Here is a 22,185-nt window from a genome sequence, read left to right on the forward strand (position 1 = left end):
CTGTGTTCCTATTATTATTACCTTTAAATCGATCATAAATTCCTTTGACACCTGTCAGAATAACTTGCATAACCATACTTGAAAGTATAGACAAAGAACTTATAGTAAAATTCCTAGGGTTCTGCTGGCCCAAAGGTGCTTTCATGCAAAATAAGAAAAGGTGCTCATTTCTCAAGGTAATCTTTTAATGTGATTATCTTAATGAACTGAAAGGAGCAAAAGCGGAGGGGTGTCCACATCTCAGCAGTGTCAGGTGACCCTGCGCGGTGTCCCCTCGGAAAGGAAAGAAGACACAAAGGAACAAACATGGAGAGGCCTCGATTTTAGAACTCGGTGGGTAGCATCCTGCATCAGCTCACCCAAAGGGCCACCCTTTAAAACTCCAAGGGGTCCCTGCCATAGATTTTCACAATCAGCCCTGGTTATAAATTATAAGCCGGGGAAGGCGCACACCCATCTGCTTGATCGGTTCTGCCCGCAGAGCCGGGGGTGCCCTTCCAGGTCCCTGGAGAGAAGGGCCCTCATGAGGTGCCCAGAGAGGCCGAAGGACAAGAGGCGGCTGCGGCAGCTCTGACCGCGCATCCCAGCTGTCGGTGCTGGTGCGTGTTTATTGCTGTGACCGACGGGGTCGCCTCGTTGGCTCCAGGATGTGCCGGGGAGCCCAGAGCTGTGCTCCCCACACACGCATGTGTAAGCCGGTGTCTAAGATGCGAACAGCACACACTTAGACGGCATGTTACTCTGCAGGGTGTAACTTGAGCAAACCATAAACAGGTGCCCTGTGAGGACCTAACTAATAGGTGAGATTTGAGCAGTGCTAGAGGAGCATTCAGCCATAACCATATATATATCTATACGCACAGTTATATCTATACCCTTGTTTATAAATATACCCTATATGCTATAACCATATTTTTATCTGTACCCTATATAGATATAGATATATATCTATGTAAGCACACAGGTCTAAATATTAATGAATTCGGTTTTTAACTGAAGTTAGAATATAACCAAAATTAATTCAAAGACAGTAAATGGAAAAAGTTAAGATGAACACAGTAATCAAATGAAACGCAAATAAGAAATCTGTAGATGATTAAAAGGAAGATTGTTTAAATCCAATAAAATGCAAATGTGACTGGGTCGTACACTAAAAGATAATTAAACCTAAACATTAAGCATTAGAAATAAAAGAAAGAGAGGATGCTGGCAGATTCAGAGGTGATTTAGTGTAAGTAAATTTGCTCAACTAAAAAGGAAAGAATACATGAGCTAAAAAATTCCAATAAATATTTCAAAAGCAATGAAGAAAGGGGTAGCTTTTTAATTTGTTGGTCCTTTATTTTTCTAGTCAATATTCACTCAACAGAGAAAGTATAGAGAAGCATTTTCTCTATATTATACTAGACTACAGTACTCTACTATATCATTGTAATTTACAAATATGAAACAACATTATCTGCATGCAGGAATATCAGAACAAATAATGAGATGAGATAAAGTTGAGATCACAAAATAAATTGAATTAGAAACAATTATATACCCACGTTTTTCCAATGAATAACCATTTTAAAGCAAGTTCATACTTCCAACTTTTAAATTAATGTATATATAATTATATTTGTATAGAATAACACCAATGTTGTCTTTCTGGAATAAAACCAGATACCGAATGACAAGGGTCTGCTCTTAGGCTGACACAGTATTAGCAGCTTTATGTTTGTTTTCTGCTTTGAACGCCTCAGGATATTTGAAGAAACAGATGAAGACGTTCTAGTTCACCAGGGTCATGCGAGTAGCCCAACACTACACATTTATGGAATGTTTCCATCGGTATTCAATGGAAATTTGCATTTCTCTAAAGGCCAGGCTTCTCCTTAGCACATTATTTTTCATAACAGGAGAAAGAAGAGAGGTAGCGAGGGAGAGAGGGAAATTAAGCACCATTACTAAATGATTTTAATTGCATTTAAATTATATATTTAGTGGCCTACTTTTTCTTTTTACGGCATAGGTACCTTTTTAAATAGATGGGAAAGGGACCCATTTTTAAATGGCACGGAAACAGTTTTCTGTGGTCTGCATCTTAGGTCATAAGCTGTTGAATTCTGAGAAGGACATTATGTGAGGCTCATTGTCGCTCACAGGTCTGGCTCTATCTTGCTAATTTTCCTGGAGACCTAGGTCGTTTCGAGTTTAGACGCTATAAACCAAAGCTGTTCTAAACATGCCCCGTGCCTCGTTGGGCGGTGGCAGAGTTTCTTGAGGGTAAATAACGGGGGATAATGGCTGGGGGTAGGCTCTATGGGGCTCTCGTTTTGTGAGATATTGCCAAATTGATGACAATTGTCTTGGCAGTTGTGACCTGCCACCGGCAGGCGGCCACTGCCTTAGCTCCCCGTGCTCAGCATCAGTTGGCATTATCAGGCCTTGAGTTTTTCCAATACAAGGCCACGTGGATTTGTTGACATGCATTGATTTCTGCCAGTTGCCATTTCAGCAAGACTCTTCACACGCACTCTCTTTGGGTTCTCTTTTCCCTGAGCAGCAAAGATGAATCATTTTAAAGGTATGAGGAGAAGAAGATGGAAGGTTAGAAGGGGCCAAGCCATGGATGTGAAACTGTCCTAAAGGCCATCCTCTAAAGGAAGCCTATTTTATAAACTTAAAAAGGAACCAAAAAAACATTCAAATGTCCAGGCAGGATTAGCTGGTGTCTGGGGAGAAGCTACCAATTAACTGATCACACAGATTTCTTTTGTCATCTAGCCCACCACTGAATAAATAAGAATAAATCGGGATTTTCACTTTCCTATGACAGAAGTCTCTCTCTCTCTCTCTCTCTCTCTCTCTCTCTCTCTCTCTCTCTCTCTCTCTCTCTCTCTCTCTCTCTCTCTCTCTCTCTCTCTCTCTCCATATATATAGACATATAAGTCTGTTTTCAGGGAGGTCACCCACATCCTAGAAAAAAAGTGTGCACTGAATTTGAGTTGCTGAATGTGAAGAGCAAACCTACTTCAGGCAAGCAAACGATGCATGATGTCAGTATTTGTATATTATCATCATTTACAATATGTTTAACCATTTTTTATTTCTAAGAGATCATTAAACCATCAGAAATTCCCATCTAGCAACACATTTTCTTGAAATGGATATGTAGTATCAACTTGATTTTCTTTTGTACCTCATAAGCAATTATGAAGTCTATACCAAGACATCTTAGTGTAAATAATTTTTCTTACTAAAAATTAAAAACATTAAGGCATAATTAAAACATGTTGTACTTACAGTACACAGGTAGAGACACAGGGAACAACATGCAACCAACACTCAACTCTTTTATATAAAATTCACAAAACAGGATCCACTCCATTGCATGCAATTGTGTTTGAAAAATTTCTGAACTTTATGGGAAAATCAATGACAATCAGCTGGCCCCAAACGAGCCTGCACTGTCCGTCTCACTCCACTGCCACCCCCTCACCCTCACTGGCTCTCGGGCACCCACGGTCACAGTTCTCGGGGGTCTTGAATTTGATGATAAATAACCACCTCGTTAATCAATTTCCCCATGAGAAATAATTTGTCGAAAAGTCACTTCTCTAATACTGGCTTTTATTTTTCGTTTTGCTTTCTATTGTTTTAGTACTGCTTTTAGGGGGGAAACCACTGCTGGGTTATGTTTCGACAGCCTACGGGAGGTAAATTACTGACTCTGAATTTTTAGATGACACTATCAGATATTTTTGAGTAAAAATGAGGAGACCCAACAACATAAGAAATCTCAAATTTAAAATATTGAGCCTCTTAAAAAAGCAATATTAGAATACAACTCAAAGGTTTAGCATATTTACGGTGGTTTGCAGTTGTAAAGAGAAATGTATTAGGAATTTAGGAATGGAATTAACTATATTGCATCAGAAAAGAACCATTTAAGAGCGGAGAGCCTTTCTTATAGTTGATCAGATTCAAGTAAGCCCAGGTGGCTGGCTGTCAAAATAAAAAATCACAGCCAGAATAGGCTTCTCAAGATAAATGACCCATTGACAGTTTTAGAGCAACTAAACATGATGCTCAGGAGCTATCAATGCTTCCTAAAATCTCCACTTTTGTCATAAAAGCAACGGTTGTATCGCGGCTGATAGAATTATTCTGAGGGGATTGCATGTGCCGCGTTCACATGTGCGATGGCTCAGCCGCTGCATGTGGCGGATATCTGTTTCCTCGTCAGTAGCTGGGTGTGTTTCATCGGGACTCTGAGGAATTCTCTAAGGCGACTGCTTTTCATCAGAGAGCAAGATGCTGTGACCAATCAAATTACCATTCAGCTGCAGCTTGAATCAAGTTACTGTTGTTTTGGGTGCAGGATATTTCATTAAGGGGATTTTATAAAATAATAATTCTGGCTCATTGAGAGATTTTGACCTTTCTTGTTATTTTTCCCTTGCAATGTTGTCTAGAAATGCATTTCCAATAGCTGCGGAGAGACCTGTGGGGGTCTCTCAATTAGCTGATGAACAATGTTCTACTTTAGGGTGCGCTGGCGCTGGGGGATTGAAAAGGAAACTGAAGAAAAGCAAGAACCTGACTTCAGTCCGAGGAAATGAAAATACCAGGTTATTTGTGAGTGATCGTAATGGAAACATGGACATCATAATAACCTTACACACACACACACACACACGAACACACACACAGCTACACTTAACAGGAACAGCAAACAAAGAGAAAATGATTTTATATGAAGTAAAGTTACCCACATCGGAAACATGATGTTGATAACTTAACAGAAGAAAAGCATTTCTCCACAGAGAATACAATCTCTTCGAAAAGGTTTGTATATACGTGTATATGTGTTCATGTATTTACTTGTTTATTTAGCAGATAGCTCCCTGTTATGTTAGAGAAATTAAAACTTAAACCCTTGAAAACAGTTTGGCCCCCAAGGACATCCTCTACCTTTGTTTTTAAAAGCTTTTGGTCTGAAATAATTTTATACTTGTGAGAAGCTGCAAAATACTATCCAGTTCCCAGCTTTCCTCCATCCAGCTCCTCCTATTGATTATGTGCTGACATTCAGTTTCAAAGTAATGATTTTGTTCTTTTCCTTTTGGAGAATTAAGCATGAATTAATAACAGTGACCACATTTGTTTTCCAGTGATTCCAGGAAGAGCTAACGGCCCGTGTCAGTTTGCACCAGTGCAGAGGATGGAGAATCAATCAGAATTATAATTTCAGTGCCAGGTGTCCCTGTACCATTTTTATCGAGTTACTCTGATTTCCCTCGATGGGAATACTTTGGCACAGCTCTTACTTATTGTCTTTTTTTTTTTTTTTTTTTTTGGTCTAAAAAGTTCCTAAAGTTCTTCTCTAGTGACAGTGATTGGCTGCAACACATTCTCCTTCCCACGAGGGAGTCCAGCTAAGAGCCTCTGAAACAGCTGAGAAAACTCCAATATGGAAACTTATTATTTATTTAATATTAAATATATTTTTAAATCCCAATCCTTATATAATTTGCCTCGCACAATTTAATTTGTGGGCAGTAAGTATTCCCCTCCACGCCTTAGCCAAAAGGTAATCGCTAATGCTGAAACGTTATATTTACTACTCATTCCAATGTTAATTATTTTTTTTTCTTAATTTTACTTCAATTTAAAAACATTTATGGATCATCATTTCCTTTGCATATGCTGTGCTCCATTAGGAAATGTAAAACTAAGTAGCCATGATTTTACCTATTAGCAGCTTCGCATTAAACGGACTGATCTGGCCCCGGAGGATCTCCGTTTTGTCATTCCTGGGAACTACACTGAGATCATTGGGGGGCGGTGGAAATTATACTGTTTTCTTGAAGTAAAAACTACGGACCAACACCTCAGTCCCAGGAAGAGGGGAGGCTGCAGCGTCAGCCCCCACAGTTACAGTCGGATTAAATTTTAGGTAAAAACGAAATGCAAAGACCCCGTCCACGGCGGCCGGACGTGACCGCACGGGACGAAGGGCCCCGCGCCCTGGCCCTGAGGCTGCTTTGCGGCCGGGGTGCCCGTGCGAGGGGCACCCACCCAGGCCCCTGCCGTGCGTCAGCCCTTCTCCTCGGATGGATGTAATGCACCCAGCTCTCCCATTTTCCTGCCTCGGGGCTCTGACGGCAGCCATCTCTTTACGCAACGTGTTGAAAGGAAAACTAGCTTCTGACCTGACTATTCGGGTTTTGTCTGAGCCTTTATTTCTCCTTCGCGCTGAAGGATAGTTTTTCCAGATGGGCAGTATGCAAGCCTAGGGTACGCGTTGTGCCTTTCAACACGTTTTACTGCGTGCCCGCTTCTTCAGTGGCATTTCCAGGTTCTAGCCCAGCTGGTCTTGCGACTAATTTTCCCTCTCGGTCCCTAGCAGCCCCCCCTGTGCTTAGAGAGCCTTTTCTTCCTGCAAGACACACCGCATTTCTTCCTAGTCCCTGAAAAATGCACCCCGAGGCCAGGTACCCTCTTAAAATTCTGCGTTCGTCACAGCCTTCACTCAGACAGGGGCTGGAGAAAAGAGCGTGACCTTCAGAAGCAGACAGGTCCCGGAACCAGGGCCGGCTGTATGATGGCCAGTGCGTGATCTTCCAAAGGGGAGCGACTCTCCCCAAAACTTTGCTCGTGTCCTTTCTAAGACGAAAAGGCTGCCCCTACCTTCGCCATGGGCACTGAAGAGCGGTGAGCAGAGGGCCCACAAGGCTGGGATGCTTGGACACTTTTGTGAGTGGTTTGATTATTTTCTACATTGATATTAAAAACCACGGAATTTGATCAGAGCATAGGAATGTTTGGCAACCTGCTTTGTGCGATTAAAAACCTGTGTGGCAAAAGCAACTGCCATTTAGACCATGGCTCTGCTGCGTCTGACTCCGCCTGGGAGCAAGTTAGCCAGGTGATATAAATTTAATTGTACAAAATGCTACTGTACAAAGGAAGGCAATGCCTTCACCCTCAGTAGGCTTGGAACAGTAAATGCCTTTCATCTGACACCCAAGCCCAGCACACCTTTCCAGCTGGAAATATATATCACTGCTTCATTCCACGCGGCCACGGTACGTCAGTGACGTCACCGCCTCTTCCTTCTGTGGAGTGAGGTGCGCTTCTGTGACGGCCACAATGATTCCTACCTCCTCGTATTCATAAACGATGTAATCCTGTCCCCTTACGTGGGTCTGGAACCAATAGAACGTGGGAAAAGTTATCTGTCACTTCCATGGTTAGGTCACCAAAGCCTGTGACTTCCATCCTACAAGCAGACTCTATACTGACTGCTCAGCTTCCAGCTTTGATGAAGCAAGTTGTGACATCTCAGAGATTCTGTTACAAGGAACAGGGTGGCCTCTGGCTAACAGCCAGGAGGGTATTCAGGTCCTCTGTCCCCTTAACCCACAAGGGGCTGCATGCTAACAACCACTAGGTGAGCTTCGAAGGGGTCCTTCCCTCATTGGAGGCTCTGAATGAGACTGCGGGTCCTGAGCTGACCCCTGGAGTGCCGAATGGTGGGGACCTTGAAGCAGGATGGCCAGCTAAGCATGCCGAGGTCCAAGACCCACAGAAACGGAGATAAGAAATGCGTGCCGTTTTGCCCTGGCCAGTGTGGCTCAGTGGTTGGAGTGTCCTCCCATAGCTAACGGTTTGCAGGTTCGATTCCTGGGCAGGGCGGGTACTTAGGTTGCTGGTTCGTCTGGTCTGGTCTGGGCACAGATCTGAAGAGGCAGCCAATCAGAGTTCTCTCACGAGATGTCTCTCTCTCCTTTCCTCTCTCTCTCCGCCTCTCTCTCTCTCCCTCAAAAAGCAAATTAAAATGTCCTCCAGAGAGGATAAAAAATATGTGTGCTATTTTAAGCCTTCAAGTCTTAGGGTAGTTTGTAAAACAGTATCAGTGGTTCACTAAGCCGAATAAGAATAACAATGTCTCCCAGGGTTATAGGTCAAACTCTTTCCTTACAATGGGAAGGTACTTTATGTTCCATCGCTACAAACGTAGTTCCAATCAAAAAACATCAAGATTGATTATGAAATATTGACATATATAGGGGTAAATACAACTATATTTTCTACACATCATATGTTATATGTGACTGTAATATGAGGAAAAGATATTTACATTTTGGAGATTTTTTTTTTTCACAGAAGGATTTGAATTAGTCATCTTAAAACAATTCAGCCAAAAGAAGATTTTGCTGAAGACACATGGTAATTTTCCTGTATTTTACATTTAGTAAGTATAGATAATTATCTTGTCCAAGGAGTTTCCCATTTACACTTCTCAAACATAATTATATAATCAGAACCACATATGAATACCATTAATCAGAATAATCCAGCCGTGACCCGTTGCCCCCACTGAGGCTGGCACGGTGGCATGCCTTTGAAGTTTTCCAGCGGTCCCTTCTCACTATGTCTCTCCAAATAGATGTTCTCTGGTGACTATGCATAAAGTAGCAAACATGCCAGTGGTTTATACGACTGTCCCACATTAACTGACTTCACGGAAAATTAATGAAATAGTCTTCAGACATCACTGGTAAAAGGAAACACCTAACTACGTGGTATAGATCAAATTTCAGCAGAGATGTGATTTAATCTTGTGTGTCTGGGCAGCAGGGAGGGGTTGAAGGACCACACTGTCTGCCCTGACATATGATGTTGGGTTCCCAGCACAAGTCTCCCAGCACTACGGCTGGAGTAGAAGCACAAGAGTACACAACTAGAAAGTTCTTCTGAAATATTTATTAAACATTTTAATAAATGGTATTCGCTCAAAAGATAGCAAGGTTTGCATTCTTTTGGATACATCGTGTTGTACTTAGTGTCCATTGTATCGGGAAACTTGGTGAGGCTGTCAGTGTGGCCGGGAGAAATACCCTCGTACGACTTGTATCAGGCTGTGCAAGGATAAATGTAGCAGGACTTGCTCGAGGGACACGGGAGGAGAAGTGCGTCAGTATCTCCGGGGCTGCAGAGCCCTGTCACCAGCACGTGGCTGGATCCGCTCTCAACTAAGCGCAGACTGACCGTTTAAGCAAAACTACCTCCACCCAACCCCACGGTCACTGAGCCGCAGGAACGGGGACAGGCAGCAGCAGACCCGCGTGCACGGCCACAGACTCGCAGACGTCATGTGACGTTCGGGCAGAATCCGGATGACCTGAAGGACGCGCAGTCCTGAACAAAGGCCCAAGTGTGGGGGATGGCTCAGCTCACAGAAGCCATCAGGATCGGGTTCTTTCTGCTTCAATCGCCTGCGAGTCATGCAGCCCTTAGTCACGCTGGATCTGATGGGATTCGGGTGCCCGGCCCTGGGACAGGTCGTCTGTGGCCAGATCTCCCGGACCCGCGCCCCGAAAACTCAGCAATTCCTCCAGTTAACACTGTCAGAGAGTCTGGCCGAGGGTCACGTTCTAAGATGGCATGAAAGTGACGGAAATGGCCAAGGAACTAGCCGCCCCCCCCCCCCCTTTTCCCCACGTGTACTTCGGCATTATTCTGTCGTAAAACATCTCTCAAGACTAAAGGTTGGCCATTTGCTTTATGAAAGGGTTCAGGAGTTTAATGACCAACGTTACTGGGGTTCAGTTCCAGGCCCTGGCTCTGACCTTGTATGTTTGGGCCATGAGTGGGCTTTTTCCTAAGGAAGAGGGAGGAGATGGGGCAGGATGAGCTGCAAAGGAGTGTAAGTCACTCAAGTACTTTAAAGCAGACCTTCTTCTGTACAAGTGTGGCGAACGGAGGAAGAAGTCTAAGGCAGCTGACATTTGACACGCAGGGCTGAAACGTGAAGGGCCTTGCGTGTAGGAGCATCGGAGTAACGTCTGTCCTACACAAAGCCATTGAGGGAGCGTGAACGGTACAGTCAGGAACACGGGTCAGTGAAGTTGTGGCTAGGCTGGGTAAATCCCCAGGGAAAACGATGACATGAGGAAAATGCAAAGAATGAAGCTATGTGCCGGGGACGGAAGCATGCTTATCTCAATTATGCTGCTGATTTATAAAATACATGTTGTTGATTTCATGATCATTGTGGTCACAAAATAACATACTTATTCAAACGATATATACAATAATAAAGACAATCTTAAACCTTAATAGATTGTTAGAGAAATAGCAAGGCCTATAAAAAAACGATCTGATCAATGTTGACAGCAGATGGACAGGAGAGTGTGTATTTGTTATATCTCACCGTGGAGAGCCAATGGATAATATTTAGTTTTACAAGGGAAGCTATAGAATATTGCCAGAAAGGCCAAGGAATCTACTGAAATTATATTTTGTTGATTTTGTGTGTGTGTGTGTCTTAAAGTGCTTTAACTGTATGTGGCCAGTGAGTTTTATAAACTGATCTCATCAAGACTCAGGATAAATTAAACCTCTTATTACATATTTCATTATTCTTAAGAATGCTTTTTGAATTGAAGTTTCTGCTACCTGACATCTTTGCTTTTATATAAAATCATACAATATACAGCTACTCAGGGAGTTTCATAGTTATGGTGATTACTGGTACATCAAGATCTATTTCAGCATCTCAGCTGGTACATTTCATTAGCCCCACTTTATGCTTATTCTTAATGGTCCTCACTTGTAAGTTCTTTTCTCATTCTATTTGTCCCCTTTATCAGTTTGAAAATTACAACATTTATTTAACGATCACCCTTGGAATCTCACATGCTATATTAACAGAATAAAAGAAATTACAAAATAATTTCCTATCTAACCCCCAACCTCACGGAAAGCAGGGCCCTGTAATACTGTATTGTAATTTTCTCCCCTCTCTCAGCTTATGTCAATAAAATAGCTTGACTTTCTCCAACCTATATTTAAATAAATTAAATTGTTCGTTGTCGCACAGGAAAGACTGTGGTCTGTGAAGGTTAATTTTAATTATGTGTTCTGTCATTATTAAATTGGAGCATATAAGGCAATAGCTTCCTTCAGCTAGCAAAAACATTAAATTAAATTAAATTAAATATTTTAAAGTTGAGCCCTTTTCATTAGTAAATTAATTAACACATTTATTTTAATTCAAAATTTAAAGAGTCAATATAAATAAAAGTGCTATCATAAATGGATTAATCACAACCATAACATTAAAATGAGACTCACAAAGATATTTGGTAAGGATTCTCAAAACAACCACTAAAATCTGAAAGTACCTACTTATTCGAAATAATGATTGAGAATGATACCCCATTCTAGCCTTTCACAGTTTCTACTTCTTTTTATTTAACTCTATATAAAAATCATTGAGAAATAGAAGTTTACAGGGAGCAGTAGGCTTTTAGTTCTAACTGCTGACAACTGCAGAAACATCGGTCATTATATTTTATATTCTCTCCTCAAAGAACAGCTACGTGCAGAGAAAGACCCTACCCCCGAGCTTCTCAGACCTTTTTTTTCACTTTTATTCCTGGCTCTTTGTGTTTTCTTAAATCTGAGGAAAGCTACAATCTGCCAAATATAAAGCCCAGAGGCCTGCTTGGCTCCTCACCAGATACTTAAAGAAGAAAAAATGGTCCAACGGGAGGACGTGGCTCAAAGAGACCATACCTGGAAGCATATCTTTAACTGACGGTCCCAAATGCGGGGCCTGGAAGTGTGGAAGGACATCGCAGCCCTCAAGTCACCCAACAGAGAGAGCCATTCCACGCTGAGAGCGCTTCACAGATCAGGCGGTTTCACGGAGGGTCTGGAACCTGAGGCCCGGACGTGTTCCCAAGGGGGCGATTGCTTGCTCCGTACACCCCGGGGTGTTGGCCACTTGGGGACGTGCATCTCTGCGGGGTCAGAAAGGACAGGCTGGCGAAGGGAGGCTTTGGTTTGCGAGGCCCGAAGTTCAGCTCTGAAAACCCGCTTCGAGATCGCATTCCATTTGATGTAGTTCAACTCCTTGTTGGTAAACACACGGGAGGAGGAAACAGGGCCCCGCGTGTATTTTCAGCGCATTTAGCACAAAACGTAGGATTTTCATGAAATGAAGAGAAAGCATGCCCACTGCCACTATGCCTTTAATTTTTTCATTATCAAACTAACGTTCTCTGGGAAACAGAAAAACATCAATGATTTTTGAGCATCCAAAATGCCCATTGAAGTGTGAGGACATAGATGTGTGTGTGTGTGTAAATACACATGTATTTACACACACACACATATGCACGTCTACTTCCGTACTGTAGAAGTTTTAGGGTCACGAAAACCTGCAGTTCTATAGGAGCCGGGTAAATCGTCCTGAGCTCTGTGCTGAGAAGCAGTGACGTGATTTAGTCCCCATGAGGCGCATTTTGTCTCCTGTTCCACCTGCTGTGGGAAACGCACTGGAGTCCACTCAGAGCCGGGTGGCTAGATAACGCGGCACGTTGCCAACTGTCCGGCCCCAGCGGCTAGTGTCGGTGTGTGCAGGAAACAGCACTGGCTAGCGAGAGGACCCCTAACCCGGGAGATGACCGATGACCCCGTGGATGGGGTGCTGGGGAGCGTTTGGTCTGCCTGCGAACCCGGGTTCCGTGCCGTTGCGCGCAGCCCTGCCTGACCGGCTGCTCGTGCGCTCGGGTCTGCAGAGCGGGTTACAGCCACTGACGCCTGGCCGCGCCTTCACCGGCGGGAAGGGGACCCGACAGTAAGTCCCACCCCTCCCAGCGCTGGAGGGGTGCATTTCTTAAGGTGACAGGTCTAGAGGCCGGAGTGACACAGCCGTTCGTTCGCGCTGCGCCTTCCGTTCTGCAACGCAGCGCCTCCTCTGCCGGCCGCCCGGGGCTCCATGTCGGGCACGAAGGAGAGGGGGACAGGCCGGGACGCTGCTGGTCTGCCCTGGGCGGCCGGGGTTCCAGCGTCCCCCAGCCTCGCTCAGTCACGGAGACGTCCCGCCCGCGAGCACGTGCGTCCGTGACCACTATTACACCCTAACAGCCGGCACGTTTATTGTAAGAAAGAAAGCAGCGAGGATGGAAGGACATGTGGAAGCAAGAAGGAGAGCAAGGAAGGGAGGGAAGGAAGGAAAAAAGAAAATATGAAAGAGATGAAGAACTAAAAAGACTAGAATAAAGAGAGAAAAAGTCTGTCTTTAGGTAAAAAAATTGCCTATAATCAGCTTGATATTCTTTAAGTAGAATTTACTTCATCCTCTATTAATGCGTGTTAATAACTTTCATTAATTTTTACTGTTATTCTGCCCTGCTTTTCCTAAGCGTGAGCTTGTGCTGTGCCAAACACCAGGGCCATCAGAACGCACCGTTAGCGGGGGCACTGGTCCTAGACATCGGAAATTCGGAAATCAAACTAGAAAGAAGAGAGACCTCAATAAAATATTTTTGTAAACTTCATCTATTAGAGTAAAAACAATAAGCAATAATAGCATATAATGTCTCTCTTTTACATTTAGCCCTTGAAACACATATTAAAGTATTTTAAGTTATTTGAATACAAATATGACTAATAAAAATCCCCAGCTTATTTTTCAGGTAGATATTTTTACTTTGAGAATTATGATAATCCAACTTCTTTCTGTTTCTAACAACTTTTGTAAGTTGCTTAGTTTTATGTCAATGCTTAAAGATTGGTTCTGAATATATATTTGTATATTAATATATCAATAAAATTATTCAACTAAGACTTACGCCATTAGTCTTTATAGGATATGTATCACTTTATATTCTCTGCTTAATATTTTGTGTATGGGTATAACAATGAACCATTTGAAACATTTCCATGAAGGAAAGAGAAATAATCATTTAATAGTGAAAGAGCAGAAAATGGTAACTGTGAAGAAAAACAGAAAGGTGTGATGATTGTCTAATAAGCAGGACAAAGACAGTTAGTCTGGGACAGAGAGCTGGGACATCAAGAACTTGAGCACTGGGAAAATTCAGAGGTATGTACTATCACAGACAGTAGCCAAGAATTTTGTTATGTTCTTATTGAGCACAGAGTTCGGAAAGGAAAACGGAAGGGAACTTGAGATACTTACGAACTGAGGTCTCATACTGCAAGCAGGTAAGATCGTTAGTGATGTCTTTTACACAATATAAACAAAACTAAGTAACAGTAAAACATAAGAGGCAGCAAAAGCTCACTGGGAAACAAAATCTTTCAAAAGGCTTTGGCAGTACTTAAAGGGAGTGAAGCAATTTAAGGCAAATAACGTACGGAGTATTATCAGAGGGAAAATAACCACCTCATATTTATGCATGTGGCATAATGAACTGGAAAGCACAATAAGGCAAATACATTAGATTAGCATAATTTTATTTCACTGTTCAGGTTTATAAGTTCAACACTGATTTTGATTCAAGTACTGCATTTTCCCTGGATTTGACACATTGTATTTAAAACCTATGCTGGTGTTCAAATTTGATATTTTCATTCTTCTGCATGGATATTTGCCATGATCTATAGTTGGGAATACTGCCTTTTATTTTTTCTATTATTGAAAAATTACTCATAATTACATTTGTTCAAAGTAGACAATTAATAGATTTAACAGATTTAGTTTCATTACCTTAGAATAAAATTTGGATTTTATTACAACACATCGAAAATACTGTCAGACTAAAATTTACAACTTTTTATAAAATCATTGATTAACATAATCTTAATAGCAATAATAGCAGGCATCTATCATCATGCATTCTTTCACCCCAGTTCTAAAAAAAGACATAATTATTCTTAACATTACATTTTCCCTTCATTCTCAGAATCAAGCCATAAATTCTCTCACATGAGAAAGAAGGTGTACACACTTTTGCTTTCTAACAGGCAGCTCTGAGGCTGGGGAAGCCCTTTGGAATGGCCCTGTTTTTCAGCAAGGAGGCTGATGGTCATATTCCTATAGCACGAGGGCGCTTCCCAGGACGAAGAATGACATTTGATGAAACGGCTCTTTTTGGAAGCGGCACAGAGAGACGCAGTTCAAGAAGAACTCAGTAAAGGAACCTGACCTGAAGATACAGATGTTAGCTTTATAAGTGTAATGGTTGTTATTGTGTGTTGGTTGCATCCAATTAGGAACGAGTCACAGACTTAGAATACTCTGGTGCACGTTAATACAATATTTAAGCACAAAAAAAAGACATACATGCGTGAGAGCTTAAGTGTGAGGTAGCAAGATCCTTATAGGCAAGAGGGGGGGATTTTCATTCTTTGGCTTATCAAATACCAAAACTTTGATAATTAAATAAGAGCTATAAATGACTTTGATATTTCTTTAGTGAACCTCTGGTCATGTTTTCTTGACTTTGTTTAAATTAGAAAAATGAATGAGAATAATATATACATAACCATTTGAAAGAAAAGTTCTTAGGTGTTGTACTTCAGAAGAATCTTAAATATTTTATTCTTTATAAATTTCTGTAATCCCTTCTTTATAAGAAAAATGCACCAGTGCCTTTTAAAAAGCTGTTACTAGCATTCCACATATCTTTCATAAGCCTAAAAAGGGTTCCAAATGATTGAATATATAGCTAATAAATGGAGGTATTTGAATGAAATAAATGTATATAAAACCTTTCAGAGGTTTTTGTTACATTTTAGTTGTAACAATATCTATGAATAAGATGTTCATTTGCATTCACCTAATTGCTTATCGGTATCACAGGAATATAAAATAACTAAGCAAATAGAAACTAATAAAACCTTTTCATCAATAAACCTACAGAGCAAATAAAAGTACAATTACTTTCATCATAAACTCATATGACTCCCCAGATTATACCACTAAATTCTGGCTTAAGTACACTAACCTTGGCGAAACTTCTCATGGTGGCTAAACAGACAAGATAACACGAATAGACACATCTGCCTATTTCATATCTCAACTTGAAATCCAATGCATGGACTACACAAATCATAAAAGTAGAAATGACAGTATCTTTGGAGGGCAGGCACTGTTTCTATCTCATTTAATTCTCTAGAAAGTCCACATAGTCCAATTCTATGTACATACACCATCCTCTCCCAGTTAAGCTTTGCTACTCAGGTCAGTAGGAGGAGTTCCTCCTAAGTTAGCCATTAACCCCATCCCCACCCGTCCGCAGGGTGGCACCTTAGCATAGACTCTCAATCTTTGACCATCCAGAGTCATAATCTTCTGATAATCTGGACTAAAAGACACAGAACCTACAAGTAGAGACCCTTGAACTGAAAGGTCTTTGACACTGAGGTTCAGAACCGCCTACGTGGTAATGCGACAGCAAAGCAGACATGTTGGTGAGGTTGGGGACAGAGGGACAAGACGAGAGGTCAAGAAGCCATTTGTTGAAAGAAAATGTTCTTGGTTCCTAATAGTCTGATATTAGGTTTAGTTACTTTTTTTTTACTTTTTCTCCTCTTTTTGCTTGGATTTAAATTTGAACAGCTATTTATTTATGTAACTCTTCCCTGGGCTCAAAACAATTTGAGCGGTTTCCGCCCTTGGCGGTGGCCCGGCTCTATGTGGAGGCGCTGATGAAGCTCATAAAGGCTCAGGTACGAGCAAGACTTCCACTCCCCAACCCGCACGGTTCACTTTATATAAAGCGTTTGAGGCTCAGGATGATCAGACAAAGGGGCAGCAGGAGGGACCCCATGAGAGGTGGCGGGGATGCCCTCTCTTTGCTGTGTCCATGTGGACACGCAGGCTGTGACCCTGGGCTCCTCTTGCAAGAAGGTCCTCGTGGGGGAAGCGGGAAAAGACCCCCGGGATTACGCTCTGAGTCCTTCTTTCCGCTGCACGTGAGCCTACAGCCACGGTAGGACAGAAGGTTTCGCTGACAAATGTCCGGGAAAATAAAAGCTCTGCCAATCACCTAAAATTAAGTGAATCCGCATATTTCTCAAGAATCTCCAATAAACAGGTGTGTCTAAATAAAATGTTTTATTTTACCTACGATTTGTACTTCTTTAAAACATAATTAGTAAGTTGACCTTTTATATTGTATAATGCTCAGGGAAATAATGTGTTTCTCTATACCTTTAAATTTGACAAAAAAACTACTAAAATAGCAATTTTATTTATTTACTTTTTAAAAATTGGGATAAAAATGGCATATAACGTCACAGTAGCTTCAGTTTCACATATGAAGACTTGATGTTCGCATGTGTTGAACCGATCGAAACTAGTTTGGTTAGTCTCCATCTTCACACGACTTTCTAAATATGTATTTGATGTACTCGGTTAGTATAATATTCCGATTTGAATGGCTAGCTCCTGAGGGATTTCCCGTGCCTGCACCTAGTCGTCGGCAGCCGTCCGTCTCGAGAGACGATGGTGTAGCTTAAGAGTCTATCTGCACCGCCGAGAATGGCTGTGCAGTCCGACTCGGGAGTGACATGGTATCTATCTCCTCCCGTGTTGAATCAACATCTTGTGATGACGCTGAAGCTACAGAGCCTGGGCAGGGTAATATGGAGGGTCTGCTGTTGCCCATGCAGCAGACCCCCCCTCTCTTCGCAGCTGAAGGGTCCAAGGGAAAGACGGAGTCGATACAGCTTGGCTTCAGGTGCGCCGCAGGAGTTGCCGGTGTTGACTACAACGTCAAACCGCCTTAGGGACTCCGGGTCCGGATTTTCTGTCGGGGTTTACTCCCTTAGCCTTTCCCCTGAAGAGGTATGCCACAAGGCAGCGGAGGTTTTTTGGAGTCAGAGTTTTCCTTCTCTGATGTACCCTGACTGGAAGATCGAACCAGCGACACTTAGCTCGCAGGCCGACGCTCAATCCACTGAGCTAAACCAGCCAGGGCTACCTGCACCTAGTACTGCCTTTGAAAGTGCTAAGCATTTGGTTTCTGCGATAACATTTTTCGTAGATCTATTCCATCTTACACGCTGGATTCCTCCTTCTTTCAAAGAAGCTTCTGAGTCATCGGAGCGGTCACTGCAGCTTTCACAAAAATAAACTCCTTCTCTAGATCATGTTTACATCATTAACTGTTTATTCAGTGTAACCGACCAAAAGGAGTAACACATGAACAAACCTCAGCGTAAACCTAACATTAATAATAATGTTTCAGGACTTTGCTTTTAGAACTTTTTAAAAATAGATGCAATAACTCTCTTGCAATTATGATAAGAAGTCCAATCTAGGGAGAGAAAATTCAACGTCTGAATGGGTTTCTCTTTGCACCGCATTTTGCATCTAGTTTATCTGAAATATTTTTCTCTTGCCTGCTCCTTCCTCGTTGTTTTCTGTAATCGTGTTGATAAATGTGCAGTGGACAACTCATTACATATTTCTTATGTTCTCTGTAATTTTACTAATGCATCACGCTTGCTGTACGTATGCTTTATAATTAATCAGTATTTTTATGTTACTAAAAATCTTATGAAAGCAAAGTGATAGGATGCCAACATTTGAGATATAAAGGTACCATCTTTTCTTATAAAGAAAAAGTACGTAATGAGCTGTTCCTATGGGAATAATTATTCCGCTAAAAACAAATGTGGAGTATCATTATCGGCCTAAACCTAGATTCCAATTTTTGTGCTAAAAAAACCACTAAAAAGAAGTTTGCAAATATACCCATAGTTCACTCTGTTTCTTTGCATGGAGGCCTCCCTGACCATACTGTCTTACACTGCTACCTACACTCACAGTCTTTCCCCTCTCAAGCAATACAACCCGAGGGCTTTAGTGTGTGTGTGTGTGGTGGTGGGGGGCATTTGTTTACATGTGTGTGCATTCCAGTAGGTCAGATAACATATATGGAGTCACTTAAGTCAAATCAAGTGCAGTAATATAAACAGTAAGTAAAATAATATTAAATAGTTACAATAAATAAGGAAGATTTATAAGTATCCTCTTGGAAATTTAATGTTTATGTTGTCAATAATGAAAGACATTTTTACAGATATGACTTATGACATAATTTTATTCTTATCAGTAAAGCAAATGTATCTCTACTGATTAAAGAAGATTCGAATGGATTAAATAACATTGAAAACATTCTTAATTCACAGGAACTTCGGTGACATCCACGTCAGACTGCTTCTCTGTCACTGTGGATCATTTAGCCCGGCAACGGCCTAAACAAATTTTGCTGCGTTGGAGTAGTTTAATTTCACTGCGGTATAAAACTGCGTCTTTAAGCAAAGTCCGTTCACCCACACAGAGCATTTTCTTATTCTACAGAATATGAAAATGCATAATGAATAATCAATTACATAGTAACGCTTAAGTAGCAGTAACACTTGGCTTGATTATAATAAATTAAAGTTATCTCCAGTTTTAAGTAATATAACAACGCCATTATTATTCCTTGGAGGTGTGTTAAGTGTGCAAACATAGATTAAATTTAAAACGCCCTTTAGTCAGCAGTTAATATTGCAAGTTACTAGAACACCTTTATCAACTATTTATAGCAAGGTTTTCTATCCAGCTGCCCTTAATTTTAGAGTGCATTCCCATAGTTAATAAACTATTATCTAAAAGGGTGTGCTCTGTAATGTGCTGGCTCTGCGTCCTTTTTTTAAAATATTTTTTTCTCGTCTGGAGATGCTCTAATTTAACCCAGCAAAAGAGAGACTCCCCTTCAGGTCCTACTTTAATTGTATCCATTCTCTGAACTGTAACTCCACATCTTAAAGTATACAGAAATTATATAACGTATGCTATTTACAGTCCACCGGGAATCTAGTCATTTTCCGCTCTCCCTTCAGTTTTCCTCGTTCCTTTCCAAGCCTACGATTCCTCTTCTCCAGGACCCCCATTTTCTCCCTTCGTTTATTTTCTCTCCCTTTCTCCGTCATCTGTGCATCGTATTCAGTAACAGCAACAAGTAAAACAGAGCTCACGTAATACGAAACCAATAATGCGATCCTGTCCCCAACGCCAGGAAGCACCAGCCACTGCGGCAAAGGAGCTGACCGGCAGCGCCGGCCTTCTGTCCCTCTTTGTTGCTATTTCCAGACTTCTTTCTTCCAACCTGACAACCAGGGCCTCTCAAGTTCTTCCTACCTGCGCTGTCTTATAAAACCAACTGCCCGTGGGCGGCTTCCCATGCTCAGTTCCCCGGCCAGCCCTCAGGTGCCGCACGAGCAAACTGGGTCACCGAACAGTCAGCAGTGCCCTGGCTATGAAAAAGCACAAGATCAAAAGGCATTAGAAATAAAACTCATGCCGCATTTTAGAGCAAATATAATTAGGATTAGATTTTAAGTGTGTCGTAAACATTAATGCATAGTTTTATAATGTTGCTATGACATGCAAGTGACTCGCTTCTAAATTTATTTTTATATGGAGTTTGAATACTTTTTCATGAGAAGACATACTTTTTTATGTTGAATGATGGCATACAATTAGTTTTCTTTCCAATTTCAAAACTATTTTTGCAACCCCATATTAAGGAGAAATGTTGGTGATAATCAGAATTAAGTATTTCTGAAACACTTTAATCCACGATGATTTTAATGTATTTTTGTCTTTGTTACTTGAATTCTAAACTTTGTTACAAACGTATGAAGATATTGTGAGAATATTTTGTAGGTAAATAGAGGCGGTGGGTACACAACACTGTTGAACTAAATGCCGTGGAATTGTTTACTCTAAAAGCAACTACACTTTGATACAAATAAATAAGTTGTAGTCATGCCACTAGAAAAAATATATAAAGTTATAAATAAATAAATAACATAGTGAATTTGCTTCGAATTACTAACAAAATTTATTGCATGCCCTTCTGTTTATATTTTATAAATACCCCCATGGTTATTGATAATATACACCTTTGTAGTGAATTCGTGATTTCAAAAATACGTTATTATGTTATACAATTTAGGTAATAATTTAATATTGAATAGACTATATTATCACATTATGAAGTTTTCCTACTTTAATTAGTCAAATTAAAAGTTTCAGTAATCAAGCCAAACCTGGACAGCAAGCAATATTGAAGGTCACTTCATATTGTTTTGGTCCTATACACGTAACTAAGCAATTCAAGTCAATAAAATAGGGAACACCGATCGTGAAGGCAGTCGTAGCTTTACAATGACAACAGTGTACATTAAATGAGCAAGGGGCACTAATTCCTTTGGATTATCAGCAAAGCTCATAGCGATCATCAAAGATTATTATTGTCATTCTATTTGCCAACGAGTAAACTGCGGTTTGGACTCCTCAATTATGTCGACTATGAAGCCCGAATGCTTCCCATTTTTACTGAGATAAGGCACTGAAGAACAGAATGTTAACTTTACTCAGTGAGACTCTGCCTCTGCAAGTCCTATACAAAGAGCAGGGAACCAAAACAAAGCAACAGGGCTATGTCAGCCTGGGGTGCATCACAGGGACCCAGTGTTACTGAGCGCGCGTCTTCTCCCACGTGGCAGAGGTCAGACTGGGGCGCGCACAGGGCTCCTCCCTGAACGTCACTATGGAAACTTCCGCAACAGATGATCGCCTCCGTGACCCTCTTTATTAATAAACACCATTTTGTGTGTAGAGGTTTTACCTTCTTGCAAATTTTTCAAAGTAGCATTATCAGAAAGGACTCACGCATGCCTATAACTCCATTAAATAAAATAATTTTAGTTCAATTATAGACAAAGAAGGCCTTTGAACTCTGTGTCTGATTAAATTCTGGCCCCCCCCCTTTTTTTTTCCATTTTGAGTTTTAAGGTCCTTGAAATTCTGCCCTTCTTCAGAATAACCAATATAATTTGTCTTTGGCCAAAGGAGTCACTAATGCACGATTGGCCGAGAGTCCGGAAGTGTGCAGAACAAGGCAGTACCGTCCCACTACTGAACAACCAACTCGGGTTATGACTTGTTAATGGAAGATCAGTAATTAGCAACACATATAGATATAAGCAAAGATTTTTGTATCTTAAATTCCATTAAGAAATTTATCAAACTACCCAAATGGATTTTAAGTACAGAACAATTGCCTGGATTTCTAGGTTGAAAATTAAATAAATTCAGACACAATATTTTCCTCCTATGCATGCTTTATTTTCTAAATTGTATGTATAATATAGCCTTTCTTAAAATGTTGGTTGGTTTTGAAGCAATTATTACTCTATACCACATTCTCAGCTTTATCCCACTGGGGGGGTGGGGGTGTTTTACATAGTATTTTTCACTGGGATACAATATTCAATACTTAACATTTATGTGCTTTATATTACATCATTTTGAAGTCCAAAAGTAGTTATTATTTTAAGATAATATATTGTTAACTTTTCAAATGTAAA

The sequence above is a fragment of the Furipterus horrens genome, unplaced genomic scaffold (genome assembly GCF_987537825.1).
Source record: "Furipterus horrens unplaced genomic scaffold, mFurHor1.1.pri manual_scaffold_15, whole genome shotgun sequence".
NCBI lineage: Eukaryota > Metazoa > Chordata > Mammalia > Chiroptera > Furipteridae > Furipterus > Furipterus horrens.